Below are 15625 nucleotides of genomic sequence, written 5' to 3'. Positions count from 1 at the left end.
TCAGATCTTACAGTAACCCTACTTCTATCTTTAACTTTTTTAATCTAAAAAAAAAATAAAATAGAAAGTTTAAAAAAATAACACATTTTTGTTCTTTTGCCAACTGACCTACTTAATGATTAGCATATTTCCAGTTACTTGTAAAAGTCTACTTTTTGCAGCAAGGAATTAGCTATGATGATACTAATTTGAGTCTGACCCATATTAAGAATGGAAATGACACTTTTTTATCTTCTTCCGAAGTATTAGCTATTACCTTCTATGCTTCAACTGTATACGCAGCAAGTCAGACTGATTACCTTGGCTTCAAACTTTTACTTTTTTTCTAGCACAAGTTCGTATTTTATATCATTAAATAGCTGCCCATAAATTGCACTTTTCTTCTATTCCTTAACAGTGATCAATATTCTAGATCATTTTATACCTGAGATTACTTTCCCAAACCCCTGTATGTATGTTGTGTGTCTGTTAGCAAAGCTATTTAACACTAAACTGACTTTAGGTTATAACCTTAGTGCCAGTTCACATTCATGCGTTGTGGTAATGTGCTGTAAAATGTGTGTTATCATGCATCATATTAATATACAGTACTGTAACACATGAACCATGGTGCATTATGGTGCCTTTCATTTTGAATTGCACCGCAAAATACTAATATAGTAGGGAGCAACACTTTACAGCAACTCTACATCCTGTCCATTTTCCATTGCTTTTGTTGAAGAGATCTCCCTACTTACTGTATTGGTAACCACATAGGAGATTAGGATAATTCACCCTTGTGGGGTCACAGGCAACTGATAGAGGTTCTTACCCTTATTTTTTCTAATTAAAACTAAAAAATATTACATGAAATATGGGATGAAAGTCTGTGGATCATTACAGGAACAGTTAATGTGTGGTATTCATGCAAAATAAGTCAGAGGTATCATTCATGATACTTGTAACCCTTCAGGATTTATGTAGGAAAATACTGTAACTGTAGTTTTTATTATTCAATTGGTAGGAAAATCAGATATGACCTTTATTAGGATTCTAATTTAATTTCAGAGAGAGAAAAAGGTTGGCCCCAGAGCTCAATAAAAAATTAATTATACGATTTAGGGATTAGTTGTTTGTATATTTCTGTAAAACCTGCATACTGTGTCTATAGTTCTATTTACCCAAATGGGCTGCACTAATACATGCATGTTAATTTGTGGTATTTGTGCCTTTACATACCTTGCGTTGAGTCAGCCTACTTAAAGTTATACTAAAGGTTTGTTTTCTTTTATTTTTTTTTTAAATAACAAACATGTTATACTCACCTGCTCTGTGCAATGGTTCTACACAGAGCAGCACCTAGCCTCCTCTTCCCGGGTCCCCTGCTGGCATTTCTGGCTGAGCAGTGCCACCATAGCAAGTCACTTGCTATGTGGGCACTGGTGCGTGCCCGCTCCCGAGCCCCACTCTGTGCATCCATAAGCCATGCCCCCTGTTCCCTCCTCACAGGCCCCCACTGCTGTGTTCCAGCCAATGAGGATGGAGAGACCCAGGGCTCCCATGCACATTGCTGAACTGGGATCAGGCTCAGGTAGGTATTAGATTGAGTATACTGTTTTGGGATTTTTGCATATTTGTGAAATAGCAGTAAATTTTCCTAAGGGCTGATTCACATAAGGGTGCTGCAGTAACACATGCACATTAATATGTAATATTTGTGGCTTAACCTGCTTCGTGTTACAGAGCAACTCCACTTTTGTTGAGAAACAAACCCTCACCTCTGGGTAATCTATGTATGTTGCAAGGATTTTAACAAGCTTTGTTGCAGATTCCTACCTTTTGTTATTCTACAGAAATAGCTGTCTGTTTGTCTGTGTCCATGTGCAGAGTGAATGTGAATGAGAGTGTCTTTATAATTTTCAATCGGCTGCTGTGCCTGCAGGGCTGTAATGAGGAAAGTGGCATGGTCTTCATCCCTTTAGACATGATTTCTCTTTGGAAGTATCTCACCCAAAATTACTTTCTTGTTGCAGGGGATGCAAAAAATCCAACTTCTATCTTAGTGCAGACTTCTGGGAAAATCAGTGAGCCACTCACACAAGCAGGAAATGTGTTGTGTTTCAATTGTATAGTATACTATTTTGTTTTTTTATTTGCTGTTTTTTCCCCCACAAGTATGGAGTTACGCTTTATTTTTGAATGAGCTGCCAATGCACTGCTATGTGCTTGAACTGGACAACACAGCTCAGCACATCACATCACACGGCATAAATCTGTCGCTGAAAATTCAAGTGCATTTTGCTGCTTTACTTAAATTTGTTGGGATGCAATTCAAATTAACCTCCCTGGCAGTATTCCTGAGTGCAGCTTGGGGTAAACTTTCAGTACCAAAAGCGGTAACCTTGAGCTACACTCGGGAATACCCTGCAGCGTTGCTCCGGGATCCCTGTTTCACTTACCTTGTCCTGCGCTCCTGTGATGTCCCCCCTGCAGCTTCCCGGGCCATCTCCTCCGGCTGATGCCGGCATCCGTCTTCCGGGTTCCGGTCCCTGCTAGAGTCGGGACGTACGGGGGCCGGAACCAGCGGGAAATTAAAAAATTTTAAAAGTGACATTCACTAAATACACTAAAATCACATAGTATAACATTACTGTTTCAAAGCATTTCACATACATTTTGTTCCTAGTGCTTTGTCCTGTGCCCTGCCTGCATTTTTACTGTTCTTTCTGCCTGGAAATTGAGAAATGCCCATGGCGTTCAAAAAGCGGCCCTTTAGGTCAAAAGCGGTTTTAGACCAGCTAGAGAACAGCGATAGTAAATCAGAACCACTTGCAGAATTGAGTGATAATGACTCGTGGGGAAATTTGTCATCAGACACTGAAACCGATTTTGCGACTAAGCTCACTGATGTGCGAACATGGAGCTATATTTCAAATTTCAGTGTTTTTGGTTTGATTACATTATTGAATCAAATGTATAATTATTATATTATTGTTTTTTGATTATTTATTATAATTTATGATTTTGTTTCAAATTTTATCATACCTGGGATGTTTACTAGACTCTTGTTCGGACAGATTTCAGTGAGTTATTCCTAAAAATTACAGGCCTACAATAAATAACCAACATATTTCCATGCAAAACAATGTACCGCTTTGAGCACAGAAATATTGAGATAATCATACCGCTAGGGAGGTTAATGGAGCCACAAAACATCATACTGTGTTTCTGTGTTATATTACTGTGTAGTTAAATGCTCTTTAATACCATTAGCGCTGTGACTGCTCTCTATAGAACACAAACTGTAAGACACCTTTTGATTTGATGAATGTGAAATGTATTTAGCATATTTAGATGTATACTGGTACTGGCTATATCAGGGACATTTACAGATGAAACTATGGTTAATCCTTTTCCCCCTAGTGCCCAGCACTGGGACTGCTGCAACACTTTCTAATAGCAGAGTGGATCCAGTTTTTTTTACAACACAGGATCCTGGGACCTGTAGTCCTATAGCCAATACATCCTGTATTTCTGAATGCTGGTTGAACTACAACTACCAGAGAGCTGAGGAATGAGAAGGATGCTGGGAAAAGCAGATATATTCTACATCACGGGACTGGCTCGCTCTCTTGGCATAAGATTTAGAGCTGAACACAGGGGGACTTCCGTTCTCCTCCAGAGACAAATTGCTGGACTAATGCTGCGGGACTCTGCACATCAGATTTGCACCTGTCTTCTCTACATCAGGACTGTCACTGTCTGGTCTTCACACAGATATCTCTGTTCGCCCCACTAACAGGCTCTCAGGTGGTAACTCTGCACTTCCCTGTAAACAGCCAAGAGCCTAGGCTAGAACTCTTATCCCTAGGAGACTGTGAAAGGGCGAATGCCCAACCTCTTTCTGTCATCATTCTAGAGACACCGCATGCAGACACCTTTGAACCTCAGTTACCAGGAGATCTTTGCTTTGAACAGTACCAAGGCATATCTTTTTAACTTCATTGAATTATCAGTATTCACTAATGCTTATGGGCCACACCATGCAGAAGACAGCAGATACCACCTAATTGGGAACTTTAAACATCACAGGACTCAAGTTGTAATCTCTAGTGAAAGGGACCTCTTCTCTTCTAAGGCCATTGATACTCAATTTAAATCTATTTATGCCAGAGTATACATTTACATAATTCTCAGCATGCCCTGTTGCGACGTCCGTGGCATGGATGGAGTCAATAAGCCTTTTCTTCTCCCTCTTGCTGCTGGTGTTGCAGTTAAATAGTTGAAGCTTTTCACTCATGACTGCAACATGTTAATAATTTCTAATTGATTATTCCTGTTTTACCAGTGTTCTGCTTTTATGCGTTAACTTGGCTTGTATATCGTAAACCCATTATTCCTGTAGCCTACTCTTTTGAAGTCTAATATAGAGGTGTTACTAAAGAATTGTCTCTTACATTGTTATCCTATACTGTTGAAATATGTCTGAACCCAGAGAGTCAGAGGTGTCAGGAGGATTGCAAGGTCAGGGCAACCACTGGGGACAAGCATTATTAAGTGGTCTCTGCGAGGCCCTAAAATTATTCTTCCTCCTATGGTATATAGGGATATTCTAAGCAGTGCTGCTTGTCAAATTCTGCAACCCAAGTTCAAGATCCCGTGGCATGTGAACAGCATTGTCCGGCTGTTATTTTACAGTTTGGGTAGATGGCTCGGAGAGTGTAAACCACGGCTCAGCCACCGAAACCTATGTCTTGAGCAGTTGTACTTATTATTCCTAGCACCAGGTGTTTGTTTTCTATATGTTTACTTATCTTCCCAGGTCCAAAATATTCAGCAGAATTAAGTTCAACCCTTCACAACAGTCCCAATTTCTCATGTGACCCCTTGGGTAAATCAATTGCCCATCCCTGTTTTAGTAGAACAAGATTTTACAAACTTAGGATATATGCTTGCTTGCCACCACTGATGCACAATGACCGCACATTTATATGCAGGTTCAGTAAAGGAAGACCTGCCAGCCTGGACTGCTTTACCCATATGAGCAAAAGGGCAGCTCCCCTGGGCACACTTGTTGTTGTTATAATAATGTGTCCTTGACTTTAGTGCAGGGGCAAACTGACCATTTAACCACTCGGGAACTGTCCCGAGGGCCCGGGGTCAGTAGGGGGCCCCGTGAGATGCCCCTGGTACCTTTCGTTGGCTTTTTTGGGTGGTGTTTGAGTGTGGGCAAGGACCCAGGGGCCCAATGATTTTCTATTGCCCGGGGGCCCCTTGAGTTGTCAGTCCACCCCTGCTTTAGTGAATTTACATGCACCTGGACCTAGCTATCTAGCTGTTATATCCAAAATGTGTGTATGCCTAACTTTCAGTTAGGCTATGTCGGAGTAGGCATCTCTTCCGCATTACTAAAAATGGACAGCCAGACATTCAAGCTTAAAGAGACTCTGTCACCTTGTCCATGCAGGGAAAAATGTCAGTATCTTTGCAAAAGGCCTCCCATGGCCCCCCTGTTCTGACCTGATCAGTAATACCTCACCAATTTTTAATTCACTGCAGTCAGCACAGAAATGACTTTGGTTGGCAACCCAGGGGTGTGGGGACATTACTTCCTCCTTATGTGATGTGCTCAGGCCTAGAGACTGACATCATGAACTGAACACTGTGGCAGGCGAGAGGGTCACATGCTCCTTTACACTTGGGAGTGCCAGGTATTGTGGACAGTGGGGGGGGGAGGGAATGGGGTATCTTGTTCATAGCAGCCCCCTTGGCCCAACACAGTCCCAAAGCATAGACGAGACAATTTGTATTATTTCTATTGCTGCAGTTCACACAGTTGACTTTGCATGCACTAAAAGAATAAGTTGGACATACTGTAGCTTCCATTTTCGTGCATAGCTTTCCAATGCTAAAATGCATTGCAACATGCTGCTGTGCACCTTAATGTGTGCTCTCTGCTGTGATTGAGCCCTAAGACAAAACAGACAAAAATGTTCTATACACAGTAATTTTACACAAAAATAAAAGACAATATAGGTTCCCACCTAAGTATTCCCCTTTGTCAATAATAACTAGGTACCTGAAAATAGTGATTCAAGGCAATTATATTAATTATAATTTTACAAGCTTGACTTCAACCTGACAGCAGAAAATTCATGCAAATATCTGTCTGCTTGTTCTCATAAAAAAACGTCATGTGCTTGTCTCTTAATTCACTGGAGGCAATTATTCAGCTTAACTTTTGGATCTTTTAAACTGTATGCCTGCTTTTTCTTTTTATTAGCTTTCTACTCTACTCTAGTTAAGAAGCCTTAAGCCAAAAGGATTTATTCAATAGCTGTTTAGTCACAGATCCTTTAAAAAGTTTAATGACTTCATGCATGCAGTAAAGAGAACCTAATCACTGAGTAAACAATAAGCATGGTTACTAGAATATAAACCAAAGTGGTGGTGATGATGACGGTAAATAATGATAATGGTGATGATTGAATTACAATGGTTGAATAAAATGTGTAATAGTCAGCAGTCACTTGACCTGAGTGAGCCCATCAGTCTGATATACAGTTGTGCTCAAAAGTTTTCATACCCTGGCAGAAATCGTGAAATTTTGCCATTGATATTGAAAACATGACTGATCATGTTTTTTGAGTGGGGATAGTGATTGTATAAAATCATTTATTATCACATAGTTGTATCCTGGAATGTCTGGCCTTGGTACATTCTTGGATTTTTCTTGGAATGTGCGATTGTTATTACATTCATGTAAGCAGATAAATTAAAGTATATTTAACGATATTTTGCGGATTTACACTATTATTGTCTCATACATCCTGTATGGATCTGAGTGACCAGGGAACTGGCTGGTGATACCAGGAGGGGATGAGATTGGAGAGTGGACACAAGGAGGCTGAATAGTATTGAGGACTTCCCTAGATTGCACCTTACAACGATTTTGAGATTTTGTTCTCTGGTAAGGGTATATAATCTATAAGCATGAGAATTTAGACACCATTGTAGTGAATACACTGAGTGTAACACATCACTGTTGTGACACAAGTTGCTGTGGTTGTTTTTTTTCTCACGTTTTTGCACTTATATAAAACACGTGTGGAGTGCTATATATTTTAATGGTAATGCACTATGTTGAGCTTTTGATTTTTTTGAGGGTCTGTGTGGAAGCTGACTTGTGAGGATCTTCAAACAATACAAAAAGAGTGATTTTGAGTGGGACATTTTATTTTTCTCTCTTTTTCTTTTAATTTTTGGAATATAAGACATTGGACACTTATGAATAGAGTATATATGTGGTAATACACTGATTATTTGGATTAATTATTGTTGATTTTATCACTGTGTGAATAGGGTATGTGTCACTAGTGGTGGGAGAATTCTTTTTAGAAAAAATACTTTTTGATGTTTGCAACTTTCTAGGGTGGAAAGTGGTTTCTATTTAGAATTGGATAGCTGGCAGGGGTGTTGAGGATTCTACCACATTTTTTTTGACATACACAAAAGGTGACACACAGGGTAAAATGGCAATTAAAAGGTTAATTTTCCACATCTGTGGTTTTTTAAATTGCAATTAGTGTCTGTGTATAAATAGCTTGTTAGCTCTCACATGGTTGCACTGAGCAGGCTAGATACTGAGCCATGGGGATCAAAAAAAGATCTGAGATGTACATCTATTCAAAGTTCAGAATTTACACAGGATCTCCCACCTCTGAAAAGCAGGGGATGGAGAACTGAATTTACATTGGTGAGAAGAGCTCTGAGAGCTGATTGGAGTGAAGGGTTACATGCCCCCTTCACACAGCACACAGGAAAAAAATGACAGAAGATGGAAATGTCAGGACAGTGCATTCAAAGGAGCCAAAAGACAGGCTCATCTTCTGAAGAAAAAAAATCTAAACCTCCTAGAGCACCCCTTAAACTTCGGAGGCAGATAGTGACAACCAGGCAGTTTGGTGGGCTATCATTTTAAATCTCTGGGTGGATTCCTTGACACTCTGTGGGGTTGAAGAAATTGTACAGGAATTTTACCAGGATATTAAGCTCTATAAACTCAAGGAGAGAGTTGGGGCACATGATGTCCATAAGTGATCAAATGCAGACTCCAGGCTTCTATACATAGTCAATCCATAAGAAAGGACATGTAACGTGGTTGTAAACCTCAGACATGAAATATGAACAAAACATATCCCTCTATAGCTTGTGCTTGTCTGAATCCAGAGCACTAAGTGTAATTTCTGTCCGCTGCCCTGTTCCTCTGCTATCGGCATAAATCACTTCTGACAAGTTTTTCTGACACCGAGAAAAATGGTGATGGGGGAGGGCACAGCCTGTGATTGACATTCAAGCATAAATAATGAAAATTGGGAGGAAGGGACCCTATCAAGAAGGACCCATCAGAATGTGGCAGGATTTACTGGTACTACATCCTTTTGAAACATATTACTAGAAAAAACAGTGACTGACAGTATTAGCTCTGTTCCTGTGTGCTGTGTGAAGGGGGGCATATAACCCTTTACTCCAGTCAGCTCTCAGAGCACTCATCACTGATATAATTTCAGCTCTCTTCCCCCTGCTTTTCAAAGTTGAGAGATCCTGTGTAGATTCTGCACTTTGAATAGATGTAGGGGGAAGACAGCTGTAAATCAACAGGTACAACGTATGTAGGATGACTTGTTTCATCTCTGTGTATTACCTGTGGCTGGCCACTTCACTGGGTATATGCCAGGATTTACAACCACTTTAAGCTGAAACCAACTCTGTACTCTTCAGACCACACACTATACATAGCAGCTTTTAGACAGCACATGTACCCCCAAGATGAGCTAAAAGAACGTCTTGCAATATTCACCAGCACTAGTTGCCACCCAGCGCTCCAAGACACTCCTTAGTAGCAAAGCTTTCACCCCTGGTGCTCCATTCCAGGTTGTCCAGAATTTTAAGGCCTCCAACCCAGGCCTCTTCTCTGGCAAAGTCCCTTCCCTCCACAGGTAAGGCACTGACCTCAAACACCTCTCTTGGTAACATCACTGGAGGCAAGAGAGCTTTCAATAGGTTACCTTGAATATTTTTATCCCCGTCGAGAATGCACCATTGGCAATAAACCTGGTGGTTGGTCAGAGAGGCATAATATTCATATACAATATATCTACAAGCAAACAATAAAACTGAGCTTAGGGGAGCGCATGCGTGACCGTGAATGATGATGGACGTGCAGCTCTAGAGCTCTGCTCATCCCCGGCCTTAGCAACTCACCCACAGCGCATCCATAGCCTTCACAAACCTCCAGGTGAGCCATATAATCCCTGCACCCAGCTCGGCACGTAGAGAGAGAATAATGGGGAAGATCGGGCGCTGGAAGCTCCCTTCCACGCCGCCACATGACCCGTGGCCTTCTCCGCTGCAGCGGTTCCTCGCTAGGCCACAATCCCCGGCTTTGAGTACGGCCGAAAGCCCGAGGACAAGCTCCGGACCCCTGGTGGCGGCGGGAGGTACTGCAGCTTCCTCCCTAACTGAGCAGCCAGCATCCCCAGCCTCTATACATCCCCAGATGGATTATCCCGAGCCCCTGACATTGGTAGGGGGGGGCACTAGAACACCCTTATTTGGGACATCATCCCTCTGCTCCTTCCACTCCGCATGTGTGACCTTCTCTCACAGTATCTGCGTTGGATGAAAACGTACAAGTATTTCTACGCAACATTACCGCCTCTATATCAGCTGAAGTGGGCAAATTGGCTTTGGATCTTAGAAATAGCCCAGATCGGTGAACGTGCGGATCAATTGGAGAATAAATTTGACGAATTGGTGCAATATGTCCATGTCTTAGAAGAAGACAACTCGTATCTGAAACACTGAAACACACCATGTCCCAAATCCAGCTCCAACAAGAAGATTTGGAAGACAGGGAACGCCGGCAGAACATTTGTATTCACGGTATGTCTGACTCTATTGCCAACTCTCAACTCCACCGACCTCTCTTATCCTTCCTCACCACAACCGCCCCCATTCTTCCAGAAGCAGATTGGCGCCTGGACAGGGCCTCACCGATCACTAGGCCCTAGACCTTCTGATGGCACCAGACCATGCGACGTCATCGCTTTCATTTTTTTGAAAGCAAAGAAGCCTTGTTATCCTCAGTATGCAACAAGCCTTCCTTGGAATTTAAAGGGGACAGGCTCCAGCTTTTTTGTGATCTCTCTCTGATTACCCTGGCCAAATGGCGGGCACTGAAACCAATCACCACACACCTTCAACATCACCGTGTCCCCTATCACTGGGGTTTTCCCGTCAAGCTGGTCGTCTCTAAAGAAAATTCACAAATTATTCTACATGACCTTCATGAGGTAGACTCTTTTCTGAAGCAATTGGGACTCCCTCCTCTATCAGAAGACGCCTCCTCATTGCCACTTACTCCATCGCGCCCTTCCGTTACCCCCAACAAGATTTGGACACCAGTTCGTGGGGGCCGGAAGCATCTTTCCCATACCCCACTACTTCCTGGTCCTCCTTGTTCTAGCGATGAACCTACCTGATTATCTTCTAGGGTGTTCTCCTGTGGATACTCTGGGGTTGATTCTTCCCCTCCCCCCCCTTTTTTTTTTCTGCTGACCGACTCCTTGCTGGGTGCGTTCATTTGTCTTGTTTTTCTGGCCAGGTTTGACGACTGTTATGTTTCAGTTGCCAATCCCGTCTAACCACTGGCCTGGACGACTTGGGTATAGGTATTTTTCCCAAGTATATATCCTTACGGATATCTATGTTTCTAGCTGTAATGTTTCTGGTTTACATCTTATGTGATCTATCAATGTTATTTGTTTCCTGTTTTGTTCCATCGATGGTATCCCATTTACCTTTTCTGCTGGTACACATGTTATATCCATTGTTATTTTATGATGGCCTTACGGCTTTTATCATATAATGTCAAAGGCCTTAACTCCATTCCGAAATGGTGGAAGGCTTTGAAGGAATTTCGATCCTCAGGAGCAGACATTATTTTTGTCCAGGAGACCCATTTTATCAATTTATCGCCGTCAACCCAAATTCAAACCTTGCCAGACCATTCGCATGGAAACCCATTACGGTTTCTAAAGTAAAATTTTTTTTGGGGCCTAACCCTCAACATGGGCATTACTAAAAAAAATTAATTGTAGTTGTATTGGTCCACAGACCCAATTCATCATATGCCCGTGTTCTCTCTAGTCATGGCCAGGCATAGATATGAGAGTATAATGTGTTTTATGCATTTCAACGACAATACACTCTGTTGTCCTCGAGGTGACCCTGAATTTGACTGGCTCCACAAAATTCAGCCCCTTGCAAATCACCTTAACCAAAAATTTGCAGATGTTTATACTCCCCAGCAAAACATCTGCGTTGATGAGTCTCTCATTCATTTTTCTGGCCGCCTTGCATTCAAACAATTTCTGTGAGAGGGCAACAGGCTATACATATAAGTTTCAGATTTACAAGGGAAATAGTAACGTGGAGCCCCCCGGATGCCCAGACTACATGGGGAGCAGTGGCAAGATAGTTTGGGACTTGGTGTCATCCTTTTTCCATATGGGGTACCACTTATACGTGGACAATTTTTATTCAAGCGTGCCACTATTTAGACATTTGTATAATCTTGTAACTGGCACATGTGGCACAGTGTGACCTAATGTGTGCCCACCATTAGAAGTGGGTGGATGCAGGGCGGTATATTCTAATGGTTGGCATACCACACACTTTTTTTCTGGCAGAGATTTCTTCTCTTTTTTTTCATTCAGCCCACAGGCTGCATACAAAAAAAAAAAAGAACATAGCATATATACCAAACAAGGATCAGCGACGTACTGGTACATCACTGGACTTTGAATGGTTATACCAGGATGATGCCTACATCTGCAGGCATCATCCTGGTATCATTTTCTTCAGCTGGTGATCGGCTTTCATGTAAAAGCAATCCTAGTGGCTAATTAGCTGCAGGATTGCTTTTACAAGCAGCGGGAGATGATGCCTTCCCTCCCCCATTGCTTTTCACGGACTTCTCGGGCAGTCCCGCGCCATCCGGGGAACCTGAGAATGCAGCCGGTGTTTCTGCCAGCTGACCATAGAGCTGATTGGAGACCAGAATGGTGCCAATCATCTCTATAGTCTAAGAAATCGGAAGCTACGAGCATTTCATCACTTCAGTTTTGCAGGATATAAACAGCGCTATTTGTAAATTGGGAAAGCATCTGATCACACCAATCTTAGTTTTATTAGGTAATGTAAGGGCAGAGGAGATATCTAGAGTCTGATAGAAGAATATATGACAATGCCCATTGACGTTATGGGGATATTTGCATTCCCTGTGATAGCATTAAAAGTGCTAAAAAAAAAAAAAAATGAAAGGGACAGTGTAAAAATAATTAAAAAAATCTAAATAACTTAAATAACAAAAAAAAATAAAACCTCGCCCCCCTGTGTGCACGAGCATTGACCCTTTGCCGGTATGTATACAGCGGTTGCACCAAACATGTGAGGTATTGCCATGAACGTCAGATCAAGGGAAGTAATTCTACCACTAGACATCCTCTGTAAATGTAAAATGGTAGCTTGTAAAGGCTTTTAAAACGTAGCCTATGGATATTAAAAATGTATGCAGTTTGTCGCCATTGCACGGGGCATGCACAGTTTTAAATCATGTCATGTTTGGTATCTATTTACTCGACATACCATCATCTTTTATATTTTACCAAATAATTGGCCAATATATTGTGTTTTTGTGCAATAAAAGTAAAAAAAGTGTATTTTTTAAAAATGTTTTTGAAAAATCGCTACGCGAGTACTATGTGACTTAAAAAAATTGTAGCACCCACCATTTCATTCACTAGGGTGTCTGCTTTAAAAAAAATAGAATGTTTGGGGGTTTAAATTAATTTCCTAGCAGAAAATACAGATTTTTTTCATGTGAACAAAAAGTGTCAGAAAAGGCTTGATCTTCAGGTGGTTAGAAGAGTGAATGATGTGTGGCATAAATGTCTAATGCTGGGCATAAAATGTCCCCACCTGCCAAAACGACCCCTTTTTGGAAACTAGACACCGCAAACTATTTGCTGAGAGGCATGTTGAATCAATAGAATAATTTATTTTTTTTACCACAAGTTTTTGGAATATGACAAAAAAAAGTTTTGGGATTTTTTTACACAAAACGGTCACTTAAATGATTTACTGCTCACACATGCCATGGGTATATGTACAATTACTCCCCAAAATACATTCTGCTACTTCTCCCGAGTATGGGGGTATCACATGTTTTGGCTGTCTAGCCAAGTACAGGACCCCAAAATCCAATAAGCACCTTCAGGCTTTTAAAGGACTGTATTTCCTCATTACACTTCCTGACTACCTATCACAGTTTCAGAGGCCCTGAAATGCCAGGATAGCACCAACCCCCCCCCAATGATCACTTTTTGGAAAGTAGACTCTCCAAGGAATTTGATAGGAAGCATGGTGAGTATTTTGCAGATCTTGTTTGTTGCCACAAGTTTTTGGAAGATGAAGAAAAAATCAAAAAGATTTTTTCTTTTCTATTTTTATATTTCAAAACTTTGTGAGAACAAATTAGATCTGCAAAATACTCACCATGCCTCTTTTTAAATTCCTTGGGGTGTCTACTTTCCAAAAAGGGGTCATTTGGGGGGGGGGGGGTTTGGTGCTATCCTGACATTTCAGGGCCTCCGAAACTGTGATAGTTTTGGTATAGAGGTAGAGGTAGTGAGGAAGTGAAATGAGGAAGTTACGCACCTTCAGGCTTTCAAAGTGGTCATTGGATTTCAGGCTCCTGTATGTGGCTAGGCTCCCAAAAAGTCTCACACATGTGGTATCCCCATACTCGGTAGAAGTAGCAGAATGTATTTTGGGGTGTAATTCCACATATACCCATGGTTTGTGTGATAAATAAATCATTTAAATGACAACTTTGTGTAAAAAAAAATGTTTTTGTAATTTTCTAGAAACTTGTGGAAAAAGATACATCTTCCATGGACTTAATATGCCCCTCAGCAGATAGTTTAGGGTGTCTACTTTCAAAAAAGGGGTCATTTGGGGGTGTTTGCACTATCCTAGTATTTTAGCACCTCAAGAAATGTGATAAGCAGTCAGAAAGTAAAAGCTGTGTAAATTCCATTATCTATACCATAGTTTGTAGATGCTATAACTTTCACACCAAGCAAACAATATACACTTATTGGGATTTTTTTAACCAAAAACATGTAGCAGAATACATTTTGTCCTAAATTTGTGATGAAACTTTATTTTTTTAAAATATTTTTTCTGACCGAAATGAGAAAATATTGTTTTTTTCAAAACAATTTTTTTCTTCAAAAGTTTTTTGTTTATAGCGCCAAAAATAAAAAGTGCACAGGTATTCAAATACCAACAAAAGAAAGCTCTATTTGTGTGAAAAAAGGACATAAATTTCATTTATGTACTGTATTGCATGACCGCACAATTGTCCGTTAAACTAGCGCAGCGCTGTATAGCAAGAAAATGGCATAAATTGCAGTATCTATACCATAGTTTGTAGACGCTATAACTTTCACACAAAGCAATTAATATACACTTATTAGGATTTTGTTTTACCAAAAACATGTAGCAGAATACATTTTGACCTAAATTTATAACTAACTTTGCGTTTACTATATATTTTTTATAGTCGAAATTAAAAAATATCATTTTTCTTCAAAATCATTTTTTTCTTCAAAAGTTTTTTGTTTATAGTGTGAAAAATAAAAAGTGCACAGGTGGTCAAATACCACTGAAAGAAAGCTCTATTTGTGTGAAAAAAGGATGTAAATTTAATTTGGGTACAGCATTGCATGACCGCGCAATTATTAGTTGAATTAGTGCAGCGTCAAGTAGCAAAAAGAGGCCTGGTCATTAAGGGGGGTAAATCCTCTGGAGGGCAAGTGGTTAAAGTAGATGTTTGCATTAAAAAAAATTAAATAAAGAAATACCTATTTTTTTGCAGATAAAAAAAAAAAGTATATTTATTCTTTTTTTTTTCTTAGGACTCTGCAGAGAATTACATCCATGATCAGCAGATCGCAAGTTCAAAGTCAGGCTCGTCCAGACTTTCAAAAGAGTACCTCCCATATGGGCAGACAATTATTGAACAGCAGGAAGAATCAAGTCAATCACCAGTACCTTCACAGTTCATTGAGAACTACAAGCTGTCAGCCGCGGTGGCAGCCAGGATTTGTAGTTCATTCACGCACAAATTGCTGTGAATGAATGGTGGGGCTGTGTGGGCAGAGCCACGCTGTTTTTAAATTGTGACAGCAGGTGCAGGGAGAAGGATTGGGGGATGTGTGGGGCTGATGATTTAGTAACATGTTACACCCTGAATATGGATTTAACCTGTTACTAAAGGTGAACTTGGCCTTTAATTTTATCTTCTCTATTGTCTCCAATGTATTTCACCAAAAATGAAATGTTACCTAACTCTCACAATTTGCATTGCCTTTTTCTAACCCTTCCCAACGTAAGTTTTTCTGTGGGAGAAAAATAGTTATGGTGTATCTGTTTCTAGTTGCCAAATGCATATGTTAAATTCAGTTTTTGTAGCTGTGAGTTCTTACATCTCCCCCTTAGCATGGAACAGTTTCTG

The sequence above is a fragment of the Staurois parvus genome, unplaced genomic scaffold, assembly GCF_062004578.1.
Source record: "Staurois parvus isolate SC_StPar_1 unplaced genomic scaffold, SC_StPar_1.0 ptg000268l, whole genome shotgun sequence".
NCBI lineage: Eukaryota > Metazoa > Chordata > Amphibia > Anura > Ranidae > Staurois > Staurois parvus.
Note: the sequence above shows the minus strand (reverse complement) of the source record.